This window comes from Capra hircus, chromosome 2 (genome assembly GCF_001704415.2).
Source record: "Capra hircus breed San Clemente chromosome 2, ASM170441v1, whole genome shotgun sequence".
Taxonomy (NCBI): Eukaryota; Metazoa; Chordata; class Mammalia; order Artiodactyla; family Bovidae; genus Capra; species Capra hircus.
Window position 1 is genome coordinate 77190854 of NC_030809.1, and position 14721 is coordinate 77205574.

Consider the following 14721-nt stretch of genomic DNA (forward strand, 5'->3'; position numbering starts at 1 on the left):
CCTGTGCTCAGAAATATTTAATGCCAGCAAATAATAGGGCAATAGCTCAAAAGTTCAAAGCAATATTTCAAAGTTCTAGTGAAAATGAAATGTCTATATGCATTTTTTAATTGGAAGAATACAGGAAATGCAGCAACTCTTCTTGGAAATTTCACTTGAAATCTAGAAAAGATTAAAACAAAGGGCTCAGAAATAAGGAACTATTAGTAAAGAGTTAAAAATGGGCAGACAGATATAGAACAAATTCAGACAATTCTATAACTCTGTTGTAGAACAGAGTTTTAAATGATTTTGAATTTGGCAGTATATACAAAATTATTTAATCTGGAAGAAGCAAGAGATGTGAAAAATGTAAGACTGTTATTTTTCTATTTTTACAGTGCCAGTAAAAATATTCTTTATAATGGAAACATATAGTTTTAAAACTAATGCTAGCCTTTTACTATTTTTCAAAAACGTAACCCAACCTTACGATGTTGAAGGAAATATTTTCTTTGGTAAAAGAGTGATATATGAAGTCCAGCAATGGTTTTGATTTTATTTCAGTATGCTTTTTTTTTTTTAATTAAATTCAAGTAAAGAGGAATTCAATATGACTACAAAAGTGTGTGTGTGTGTGTAAGAGCTCAGTCATATCTGACTCTTTGTGACCCTATGGACCATAGTCTACCAGGCTCCTCTGACAATGGGATTTTCCAGGCAACAATACTGGAGTGGGTTGCCATGCCCTCCTCCAGGGGATCTTCCCAACACAGGGATCAAATCTGCATCTCCTACATTGCAGGCAGATTCTTTACTGCTGAGTCACTGGGGAAGCCCCTTAAAAAGTATATAGGTTACATAAAAGCATTCTATCAACCTATCAAGCCATTCATTCTTTTATCTGTAGAGATGCAAAGAATAACGTCTAGAATCTCATTGAACTAGGATTACTATGTATTATTTCCAGATGATGAAATTTGGGATTTTTTCCTTCCTTTTTAAGTACTTATCTTCATTGACTATACACTTTGTTATGGTTAGCCATGAATTTTATAAAGGGAATAGTGACTTCCTATTTAAATAAAATAACTACATGCTGCTGCTGCTGTTGCTGCTAAGTCACTTTAGTGGTGTCCGACTCTGTGCGACCCCATAGACGGTAGCCCACCAGGCTCTGCCATCCCTGGGATTCTCCAGGCAAGAGTAGTGGAGTGGGTTGCCATTTCCTTCTCCAATGAATGAAAGTGAAAAGTGAAAGTGAAGTCGCTCAGTGTCTGACTCTTCGCGACCCCATGGACTGCAGCCTACCAGGCTCTTCCATCCATGGGATTTTCCAGGCAAGAGTGCTGGAGTGGGTGCCATTGTCTTCTCCGAAAGAACCACACACGCATACACATACCACTTCTGGATTTCTGTTTCAGTGAACTGCCTATTTAAACTATTTGCACATTTGTTTTTCGTATGTCTTTCCCATTATCTCTGTATAGAAGATATTTTTATGTCTGCTCTAATAACTTACCTTCAGTCATAAGTGTTGGCAATATTCTTCCTTGTCTTTTATGTTTAATAATGTCCATTATATACAAATATATTGGCAATTAGAATGAAGTTTATTGTTACTTATCCTTTAGCATTAATTATTTATCAAATTTAAATATACTCTGGACAATACATTTGTTTACTTTATGGCTTCTGAAAGTCCTATTTTGCTTAAGGAAGTACCTCCTATAGAAAGTCATGTAGACATTCACCTATATATTCTCTCACTATTTTGGATATTCATATTAATATATATCAAATGCATTTTTGTGGAAAATACAAGTTGAACTAGTTGCATCTTCTTCCAGATAAATAACGGTCTATGCCAGCACTGTTGTGTTTTTTTTTAACATTTTTGAGCTAAAAATGTTAATTTTGATCATTCCATGTGCTTCTTGCTTACATTTTTGGATATTGTAACCTATTTCAGGGGATATTGTAACCTATCTCAGTACTGTGATTGTGGCTTTATAGTAAATTTTAATAGCTGAAAGATAAGCTCATCTTTTTAGTATTCTTTTTTTTCATTGTTTGTACTATTCTCACAACTTTATTCCATCATCTAAACTTTAAAATAATTTAATCTAGTTCCCCAAACAAAACAAAATAAAAGCATTAAGATTCACAGTGGAATGCAATTTCTCTTAATACTATCTTACTTTGTATTTGTTTATATTTAATAATTTCTCATATATAGACTCTATTAAATGTATTTCTAAGCAATTAAAGGGCTAGTAATTGTTATTAAGCTTTCTATTTTTCTATTCTAAGTACTAGTAATAAAGGAAAAAGCTATTGAATTTTCTATATTTATGATATATTAGTAAAATTATGTTTCTTATTTTATACCATATTAATATTAATTTTAAGCATGAAAGGTACCATCCCTTATTTATAAGATTGATAAATGCTTTAAATCATGGTAGCATTCAATTGTAGAAAGTATTTAAGGAAACAAGCACCTTTGTGTATCACTGGTAGCATTATGATTTACTCAAAAAGTTAGAGCTTCAATTATCAAAATTGTTCTGGCTTTTGTCATAAAATTAAATTAGGCAGTGTTACTCTTATTATTGTGCTGAAAGTCCAAACCAGTTCAATAAAACAAGAAAAAATGGCATAAAAATTGAAAAGAACAAAATAATCTTCATTTACAAATGGGAAAGTTGAACAGCTGCATGTAAATCATTAAAGTGAGAATATTCTCACCACACACAAAAATAAACTCAAAATTGTTTAAAGACTTAATTACAAGACATGACACAATAAAACTCTTAGAAGAGATCATAGGCAAAACTTTCTCTGACACAAATTATACCAATGTTTTCTTAGATCGTCTCCCAAGGCAATAGAAATAAAAATAAGAATAAACAAATGAGACCTAATCAAGCTTATAAGCTTTTGCACAGTAAAGGAAACCATAAACAAAACAAAGACAACCTATAGAATGGGAGAAAATATCTGAAAACAATGCGATCAGCAAGGGCTTAATTTCCAAAATATACAAACAGCTCATAAAACTCAAAAACAAACAAAAAAATACCCAATCAAAAAATGGGCAGAAGATCTAAATAGACATTTCTCCAAAGAAGACATACAGATGGCCAACAGGCACATGAAGTGACACTCAACATTGCTAATTATTAGAGAAATGCAAATCAAACCAACAATGAGTTATCACCTCACACTGGTCAGGATGGGTATTATTAAGTCAACAAATAACAAATGCTGGAGAGGGTGTGGAGAAAGGAAACCACAACTACAATGTTGGTGGGAATGTGAGTGGGTACAGCCACTACAGAAAACAGTATAGAGGTTTCTCAGAAAACTACAAATAGGGAATTCCCAGGCAGTCCAGTGGTTAGGGCCCTGTGCTTTCACTGCCAAGGGCACAGGTTTAGTCCCTGGTAAGCTCCACAGCATGGGCAAAACTAAAAATAGAATTACCATATGATCCAACAATCCTACTCCTGATCATATATCCAGACAAAACTTTAATTTAAAAAAAAAGATACATGCACTCCTATGTTCATAGAAGCACAACTCACAATATCCAAGACATAGAAGCACCCTAAATGTCCACTGACAGATGAATGGATAAGGAAGATGAGGTTCATATATACAATGGAATAGTGCTCAGCCACAAAAAAAGAATGAAATAATGCTATCCGCAGTATCATGGATGTAACTAGAGATTACCATACCAAATGAAGTAAGTCAGAAAGAGAATGACAAATGCTATACAATATCACTTATATGTGGAATCTAAACTATGACACAGGAATAGTGGCATGATTCACGGCGCTGGCAGCTTTCTGCGGCGACAGAGCAACCAGAGCCAGAAGGTCCACAGGAAGGATATCGCAACTTCCAAGGACAGCAGGAAGGCAATTGAGGCTTCAGGGGACAGCACGAGGGCAACCAAGATGTCAGGGGATAGCAGGAAAGAAGTACAAGCTCAGAGGACAGCAATCAGGAGGTGGCACCAAAAGCAACAGATTCAAAAACAAAGGCCAGAAGCAGAGTTTTAATAAAGCATCTGGACAGTAATTTGAAGTAGAGGATTTATTTGGCAAAAACAGAACTATGTTCAGCAATGTGGAACTGAACACTATTTTTCATACAAAGTTAAAAGCACATTGTATGTTCTTCCTGACCACTTGCCCAGTCCCCATCTCTTCGAGAGAGAAAAGCTTCGTCTAAATTATTTCATCTGATGACTATCATTTATAACTTCATTGCTACTTCTGTTTTGGGTATTCCTTTGGAAAAGGTGTATGGCTTCATTGCATATTCTAATGTATTGTCTATAGATTATAAGATAAAGTCAAGCATGTATCTGCTGGTACTTTTTAAGTTGACCTGTCTTTATACTTAGAAATGTCTCTTAATAGTAGGCTTCCCTGGTGGCTCAGATGGGAAACACTCTCCTGTAGTGCAGGATACATGGGTCAGGAAGATCCCCTGGAGAAGGCAATGGCAACCCACTCCAGTAATCTTGCCTGGAAAACTCCATGGACAGAGGAACCTGGCAGGCTATAGTCCATGGGGTTGCAAAGAGTCAGACATGACTGAGCAACTATCACTCACAAACTATGACACAAATAAATCTATCTGTAAAACAGAAACAGAATCATAGACATAGAGAACAGACCTGTGATTGTCAAGGGGAAGGGGGTGGGAGAAACATAGAGTGAGAGGTTGAGGTTAGTAGATATGAGATATCACATATAGAATGGATAAATAACAAGGTCCTGTCATATAACAGGGAGATATATTCAATACCCTATGATAAGCCATAATGGAAAGGAATATAATAATGTATATGCATGAATAACTGACTCATTTTGCTGTACAGTAGAAATCAGCACAACACTGTAAATCACCTATACTTCAATAAAAATAAGTAAAAAGAAAATGAAATTTGAAAATGTTTTTATTAGAATAAAATGCTTCAAATGTCAGAGAATGAATCTAATATGTGATTGGAAGAAGTCTACCCAGAAAACTATCGAATATTGCCTAGGGAAGTGTAATAGCCTTAAAGAAATGGAGGGACATTGTTACTTGGGATTGGAAATTTCACTATTTTTAAGATGCCCTATTCCCCCCAAAGTGATTCATACTGAATGTGGTCTGACTCAAAACACAGCAGGCAATTTATAGAAATGCATAAACTGATTATGAAATTCATATGGAAATACAAAAATGGGATCTAATTAAAATTAAAAGCTTCTGCACAACAAAGGAAACTATAAGCAAGGTGAAAAGACAGCCTTCTGAATGGGAGAAAATAATAGCAAATGAAGCAACTGACAAACAACTAATCTCAAAAATATACAAGCAACTCCTACAGCTCAATTCCAGAAAAATAAATGACTCAATCAAAAAATGGGCCAAAGAACTAAATAGACATTTCTCCAAAGAAGACATACAGATGGCTAACAAACACATGAAAAGACGCTCAACATCACTCATTATCAGAGAAATGCAAATCAAGACCACAATGAGATACCATTTCACACCAGTCAGAATGGCTGTGATCCAAAAGTCTACAAGCAATAAATGCTGGGGAGGGTGTGGGAATGCAAACTAGTACAGCCACTATGGAGAACAGGGTGGAGATTCCTTAAAAAATTGCAAATAGAACTGCCATATGACCCAGCAATCCCACTGCTGGGCATACACACCGAGGAAACCAGAATTGAAAGAGACATGTGTACCCCAATGTTCATCACAACACTGTTTGTAATATCCAGGACATGGAAACAACCTAGATGTCCATCAGCAGACGAATGGATAAGAAAGTTCTGGTACATATACACAATGGAGTATTACTCAGACATTAAAAACAATACATTTGAATCAATTCTAATGAGATGGATGAAACTGGAGCTGATTATACACAGTGAAGTAAGCCAGAAAGAAAAACATCAATACAGTATACTAACACATATATAACACATATATATGGAATTTAGAAAGATGGTAATGATGACCCTGTATGTGAGACAGCAAAAGAGACACAGATGTATAAAATGGACTTTTGGACTCTGTGGGAGAGGGAGAGGGTGGGATGATTTGGGAGAATGGCACTGAAACATGTATACTATCATGTAAGAAACGAATCACCCTTCTATGTTTGATACAGGATACAGGATGCTTGGGGCTGGTGCACGGGGATGATCCAGAGAGATGATATGGGGTGGGAGGTGGGAGGGGGGTTCAGGATAGGGAACTCATGTACACCCATGGCGGATTCATGTCAATGTATGGCAAAATCAATACAGTATTGTAAAGTAAAATAAGGTAAAAATAAAAATTAAAAAAACAAAAATAAAGGAGAAAGTTAAACACAAAAGGTGCCATGCTACATGATTACATTTATATGACATTGAAGTAAAGGCAAAGTTACAGCAAAGAAAGCAGACTGATGGTTGCCTGGAGGCTATGGGGAAGGGAGGAGAAAGATGGATTGCAAATGGGGTGCAACACAACTTTGTGGGAGTGATGCAACTGTTTTATATTGTGATTGCAGTGGAGGTGACATAACTGTGCAATTAAAAAAACTCATCAAAGTGTACATTTTAAGTAAATGAATTTCGCTGTAGGAAACTTATACTTTATCCCCAAATTTCCAAATTCCTGGACCTTATTAAAATCTGAATTTCTAATAAAAAAAAGCGCTTGAAAAAGAGAAACAAAGCTAGAGATCTTACATTAGCTGATTTTGAAACTAATTATAAACCTAAGATAATCAAGCTAGAGTGGTATTATGGTAAGGGCCAAAAAATAATGAAACGAGAGAGTTCAGAGATATATCCAAACATTTACTATCAACTGATTTTTCACAAAGGCACCAAGATAATTCAATGGACAAAGGAGAGGCATTTCAATAAATGGTCCTTGAAGAACTTGGTATTTTTATGTGATGTGGCAGCCTGGGTGGGAGGGGAGTGTTAGGGAGAATTTGTTGTTCAGTTACTCAGCTGCGTCCAGTGCTTTGCAACCTCAAGGACTGCAGCATGCCAGGATTCCTTGTCCTTCACTCTCTCCCAGAGTTTGCTCAAACTCTTGTCCATTGAGTTGATGATGCCATCCAACCATCTCATTCTCTGTTGCCCCCTTCTCCTCCTGCCTTGAATCTTTCCCAGCATTGGGGTTTTTTCCAATGAGCCCCTCTTGGCATCAGGAGTTCAAAGTATTGGAGCTTCAGTCTCAGCATCAGTCCTTGCAGTGAATATTCAGGGTTAATTTCCTTTAGGATTGACTGGCTTTATCTCCTTGCTGTTCAAGGGACTCTCAAGAGTCTTCATCGTCACAGTTCAAAAACATAATTCTTCAGTGCCCAATCTTCCTTATGGTCCAGCTCTCACATCCATGACTACAGAATGCAGTAGTCATGTATGGATAAATCATAAAAACCACAGCTTTTACTATAAAGACCTTCGTCAGCAAAGTGATGTCTCTGCTTTTTAATATGTTGTCTAAGTTGATCATAGCTTTTCTTCCAAGGAGCAAGCATCTTTTAATTTCATGGCTGCAGTCAATGTCCACAGTGACTTTGGAGCCCAAGAAAATAAAGTCAGTCACCTTTTCCATTCTTCCCTATTTGCCACCTGAGGGAGAAAGAATAAATATGTATGTATGCCTGAGTCCCTATGCTATTCACCTGAAACTATCACAACATTGTTAATCAGCTATTCAGTTCAGTTCAGTCACTCGGTTGTGTCTGACTCTTTGCGACTCCATAGACTGCAGCACACCAGGCTTCCCTGTTCATCACCAACTACCAGAGCCTACTCAAACTCATCCATCATGTTGACGATGCCATCCAACCATCTTATCCTCTGTCATCCCCTTCTCCTCTCACCTTCAATCTTTTCCTAGTATCAGGGTCTTTTCCAAAGAGTCAATTCTTTGCATCAGGTACTGGAGTTTCAGCTTCAGCATCAGTCCTTCCAATGAATGTTTAGGATTAACTTCCTTTAAGATTGGTTGGATCTCCTTGCAGTCCAAGGGACTCTCAAGAGTCTTCTCCAACACCACAGTTCAAAAGCATCGATACTTCGGTGATCAGCTTTCTTTATAGTCCAACTCTCACATCCATACATGGCTACTGGAAAAACCATAGCCTTGACTAGACGGACCTTTGTTGGCAAAGTAATGTCTCGCTCTTTTATATGCTGTCTAGGTTGGTCATAACTGTCCTTCCAAGGAGTAAGTGTCTTTTAATTTCATGGCTGCAGTCACCATCTGCAGTAATTCTGGAGCCCAAGAAAATAAAGTCTTTCACTGTTTCCACTGTTTTCCCATCTATTTCCCATGAAGTGATGGGACCAGATGCCATCATCTTAGTTTTTTCTGAATGTTGAGCTTTAAGCCAACGTTTTCACTCTTCTCTTTTCACTTTTATCAAGAGGCTCTTTAGTTCTCACATTCTGCCATAAAGGTGGTATCATCTGCATATCTGAGCTTACTGATATTTCTCCCAGAAATCTTGATTCGAGCTTGTGCTTCATTCAGCCCAGTGTTTCTCATGATGTACTCTGCATAGAAGTTAAATAAGCAGGGTGACAACATACAGCCTTGACATACTCCTTTTCCTATTTGGAACCAGTCTGTTGTTTCATGTCCAGTTCTAACTGTTGCTTCCTGACCTGCATACAGATTTCTCAGGAGGCAGGTCAGGTGGTCTGGTATTCCCATCTCTTTCAGAATTTTCCACAGTTTGTTGTGATCCACATAGTCAAAGGCTTTAGTGTAGTCAATAAAGCAAAGAGATGTTTTTTCTGGAACTCTTGCTTTATCAATTATCCAGTGAATGTTGGCAATTTGATCTCTGGTTCCTCTGCCTTTCTAAATCCAGCTTGAACATCTGGAAGTTCACAGTTCATGTATTGCTGAAGCCTTGCTTGGATAATTTTGAGCATTACTTTGCTAGCATGTGAGATGAGTACAATTGCGTGGTAGTTTGAGCATTCCTTGGCATTGCCCTTCTTTGGGATTGGAATGAAAACTGACCTTTTCCAGTCCTGTGGCCACTGCTGAGTTTTCCAGATTTGCTGGCACATTAAGTGCAGCACTTTCACAGCATCATCTTTTGAAATAGGATTTTGATATAGCTCAATTGGAATTCCATCACCTATACTAGCTTTGTTCATAGTGATTAAACATTTTTTAAAGGCACCATTTAAAAATACATAAGCCACAAATGGAGAGAAAATTGTCATAAATACCTATAAGTGACAAAGATTTATATGAATATATAATGTAGAATATATAACATATACACACACACACAATTTAATCTAACCCTGGAGGGAGGATTAAATCAAAAGACAATGATAGAACTTTTTAGAATAATGTAAATGTTCTATATCTTGATTGGGGTGGTAGTTATACGGCTATAAAAAATTATCAAAATGTAAAAACTGAACCTGATAATCTGTATACTTCAGATCTGAGGATTTACTGTATAAGTTATACCTTAATTAACAATGACAAAAATAACAACAAAAAAAGAATATTTGTGCTCTGCACATAAATTTGGACTGTTAGGTTTTTTACTGCCATTTTCCTATTTGCTAGATAGGTTAGAGATGTGTGGTACAGAAATAAGCTGTGCATGGCATCTTGGAGATGTCTAGAGGCTCAAACCTTTTGTGATGGATCATTTTATTTGCCCTGACTGTGCTTCACTCTTGGTTTCACATTCTGTTAGTTGATCTTGGCTTGTAGCAAAGCTCCCAGGTTGAATTAAGCTGAGACATTTTAAAAACTGTTATAGCAGAATATAGGAGGTCCTGATAATTATGCTATTACAATTTTTTATTGAACAAACTTGAAAGAATAGTTGAGCTTAATCTGCAAACACTGTTGGTTTTATAGTTCTCTGCTCATATGATTCAAGAAATTTCTTTTATTTGAACTCCTGGACCGGGTTTAAGAGAGAAGAATTTGGAAGGTTTGAATCAATCTATTCCTGAACGAGGGTAGTGGGGTAAAGATGGACTTAAAAACATTCTTACCTACTTTTGCTGGAGGACCAGGGAAGCTAAATAAGTAGACTCTGTTTAATATATTCCTTTTCTCTTTGATTTCTTTCACACTACAATTACATTACTTTGGGGAAAAAGTTTGTGGCTATAAACTACAAGGCTGGATTTACTTCTCTTCAAAAAGATGGGCCATTCTGTAAATCATGATTCAATATATAGAATTCCAAAGTGAAGTTTTTGTCGTTTCATTTTTGGAATCCCATCGATTGTCATCTGGAAGAACATTCAGAGCAGTAAAAGTGGCTCCTCCTGATTTAGAAATGTACAGCCTTTAAAATTTATTTCCTATAACCAGTGTTTCATTATATTGGCATTCCACACAGTTGCCATGTCCCGCTGAGCAGTGACTTAACGTAGCCCTGGAGCTGGATTTGATCATACATTTAGATTCATCACGGCACAACAATTCTTATGTACTTTTTCCGAATGAAACATCAGGGAAAATCAATTCAGAAATGAACTGGGTAAATCTCCGGAATTGAGATTGATGCCCCAGATCGCAAATTATCCAGACAGCAAACATCTTGTAGGCAGCTGTTTGAATTCAGGGGTTTCTAACACAGCTGATGGATTTAAGATAGTGCTCTAAGACTGAATTGTCAGCTTATTCTGGATTACAAATATTAATGATCAATAATATTGCTGAGGAACACCTTGATGTAAAGAGCAAAATAAAATCCCAATATTCTACAGTTCCTAACTCTTCAGATGTTCATGGTAATTGAGATATATTCTGTTGTACGTATCCAACAAAACCCATCTGGACCTTATGTCTGGCTCCTTCTTGGCAGCAGTAGGTGTCTGAACTCCCCCTTAATAGACTCAACAGACATTAACACTAAAAAATACAAAGGCTTCACAACACCTCCCCGAATTCACCACATCTCCTTTTCTAAGTGAGTACCTGACCCAAGAAAATATGCATAGGATTCTCCTGATATTACTAAATAAATAAAGGAGCTACTTAATCCACACTAGATAATTTAGTAGTTAATTGGATACTACTTTTCCTGATTTTCTAATGATTTCTTATTCACTGATTTCATTTCTCAAGGAAGGTTTTAATTTCCTAGAAGCCAGGTGTTTTTGTTTTTCCTAATCTGTACTTTTTTTGTGGATAGCATAATGCTATGACCATACTAGTTCAGTTCAGTTCAGTAGTTCAGTCATGTCCAACTCTTTGAGACCCCCTGAATTGCAGAGCACCAGACCTCCCTGTCCATCACCGACTCCCGGAGTCTACCCAAACCCATGTCCATTGAGTCGGCAATGCCATCCAACCATCTCATCCTCTGTCGTCCCCTTCTCCTCCTGCCCTCAATCTTTCCCAGCATCAGAATCTTTGCAAATGAATCAGCTTTTCACATCAGGTGGCCCAAGTATGGGAGTTTCAGCTTCAATATCAGTCCTTCCAATGAACACCCAGGACTGATTTCCTTTAGGATGGACTGGTTAGATCTCTTTGCAGTCCAAGGGACTCTCAAGAGTTCTCCAACACCACAGTTCAGAAACATCAATTCTTCTGTGCTCAGCTGTCTTTATAGTCCAACTCTCACATCCATACGTGACTACTGGAAAAACAATAGGCTTGACTAGATAGACCTTTTTTGGCAAAGTAATGTCTCTGCATTTTAATATGCTGTTTAGGTTGGTCATAACTTTCCTTCCAAGGAGTAAGCATCTTTTAATTTCATGGCTGCAGTCACCATCTGCAGTGATTTTGGAGCCAAAAAAATAAAGTCAGCCACTGTTTCCACTGTTTCCCCATCTATTTGCCCTGAAGTGATGGGACCAGATGCCATGATCTTAGTTTTCTGAATGTTGACCTTTAAGCTAACTTTCCCACTCTTCTCTTTCGCTTTCATCAAGAGGCATCTTAGGTCTTCACTTTCTGCCATAACCTTGGTGTCATCTGCATATCTGAGGTTATTGATATTTCTCCCGGCAATCTTGATTCAAGCTTGTGCTTCATCCAGTCCAGAATTTCTCATGATGTACTCTGCATATAAGTTAAATAAGCAGGGTGACAATAAACAGCTTTGACGTACTCCTTTTCCTATTTGGAACCAGTCTGTTTTTTTTCATGTCAAGTTCTAACTGTTGCTTCTTGACCTGCATACAGATTTCTCAGGAGGCAGGTCAGGTGGTCTGGTATTCCCATCTCTTTCAGAATTTTCCACAGTTAATTGTGATCCACATAGTCAGAGGCTTTGGCATAGTCAATAAAGCAGAAATAGATGTTTTTCTTGAACTTGTTGGCAATTTGATTTCTGGTTCCTCTGCCTTTTCTAAACCAGCTTGAACATCTGTAAGTTCAGGGTTCATGTATTGCTGAACCCTGGCTTGGAGAATTTTGATCATCACTTTACTAGCATGTGAGATGAGTGCAATTGTGCAGTAGTTTGAACATTCTTTGGCATTGCCCTTCTTTGAGATTGGAATGAAAACTGACCTTTTCCAGTCCTGTGGCCACTGCTGAGTTTTCCAAATTTGCTGGCATGTTGAGTGCAGCACTTTCATAGCTTCATCTTTTAGGATTTTAAATAGCTCAACTGGAATTCCATCACCTCCACTAGCTTTGTTTGTAGTGATGCTTTCTAAGGCCCACTTGACTTCACATTCCAGGATGTCTGGCTCTAGGTAAGTGATCACACTATGGCGATTATCTGGATTGTGAAGATCTTTTTTGTACAGTTCTGTGTATTCTTGCTACTTCTTCTTAATATCTTCTACTTCTGTTAGGTCCATACCATTTCTATCCTTTATTGAGCCTATCTAAGTGCTTAGGAAATTATAGTTGATTAATTACACATTGTTGTCAGCACCAAAACATCTCTGAGTACAGTTTTATGGCTTCTTAATCCTTTAGTTGAGCTGCATCACTAAACATTTATTTTGTCCTGTATTTAAACCATGTCATTAAAGTTTTAAATATTCCATTATCTCTGATAATAGACTTCCACCATCCTTATTCCTCCCTCTTGAACTTCCAGTTCTTCAGTCTCATCTGTTTGGTTTATCCTAAGACTTATTCTTGGGTTTTTCTCTCCCATAACCCATCCTCCCTTATCCACTTTGCAGAACAGAGAAGTAAATTTTATTTCAGTTCAGAGAAACTTTCATCACACACCAACAATATGCCAGGCACCGTGTGAAGCACAAGTAACCCAAAGAAGACCCAATTCCTCTACTCAAAGATTTTGTGGTCTAGTAGAAGACAAATAAGATTTTCACAGAGAAATTATAGAAAACAATATAGGCTATTGTAAGGACACAGGCTACCTACTCCAGCCTAATGCAAGGATACATCCAATGGCAGGAAACCTGGAGCAGGATGTCAGTTCAGCCCTTCTACAAGAATAATGTTAATGTAGTCTCCTCCTCAAAGCTACAGAGACTGTTCAGATGTACAAACACACAGAGATGAGGGGGTAGTGACAGGTGCATAGGCCAGAGAAAGTGTTTGAAAAGCCTGGCAAAGTGAGCCGGAGAATCAGAATTAGATATAAGATGTGCAAACAGAGGCACATGCAAGATGATGGAGCAAGAGATGCAATGGCTATGTGTTAGAGAAGTGACTGGGCAAGTTCAAGGTACAGAGACTATGGCCACTTCTGGCTTTCCATGATGAGCGTGGAAGGGCTAGGTAAGCAGAAAGGACAATGGATAAGGTTAAGGTTAGGGTTAGGTTTCTAGGGCTGGGAACTTCCTTTAATAATAGGACTTTAAAGACAGAATTCTTTCTACTATATAGCATTTGTATTTTTATGCCTACATTCATGGACTTCCCTGATAGCTCAGTTGGTAAAGAATTGACCTGCAATATGGGAGACCTGGGTTCAATCCCTGGGTTGGGAAGATCCCCTGGAGAAGGGAAAGGCTACCCACTCCAGTATTCTGGCCTGGAGAATTCCATGGACTATATCATCCATGACCAGTGGAATAAATTATCTATAATTTTATTTTAGGGCAAGTTTATACACTTACATATATCCTTTTGGGTTTTCTATATCCTTTTGTGCTTTTTCTGATGAATAAATTAGTTACTTTACTCCTGTACTTGATATTGTTACAGACATAGAAAGAACAGATAAAGACAATAGAGTTGAGAGGCCAAGAACAAGGGCTTGGATTTGCCTTCCTTGGCATTTCCTTAAATGTAAATGAGGCCAATAACAGTCTCTTACAGAGCTGTTATCACAATTAAATGAGTTTCTATATGTAAAGCTCTAAGAACAGAGGTTCATTGGAAGTAGTCAATGAATAGTCTCTGTTACTATGATCATTATTTTCTGGAACTGATGGATAACAGTTACAAGTACAACTGAGAGATTTTGGTACCCAGAGAATGAGACAAAATAAACCATCTCTCTTCAAGAGAGTGATGGTCATGAAGCTTATTTCTTTTAGGTGTGTTACCTTTAAGAGAGCAAAATCTAACGAAATAGTTGTTTAGATGAATAACTACATCAAATAACACAGTAAATTTAGAAAATAGACTAAATAGATATTTATTTTATTGTCTATTATATAAAAATGTATGGGTAATCACATCAGAATACACACACACACATACATCATGGGTTTTTTGTTTTTTTTCCCCCATGAAGAGTTACAGAAGTTGGTAACCCTTCTTTTC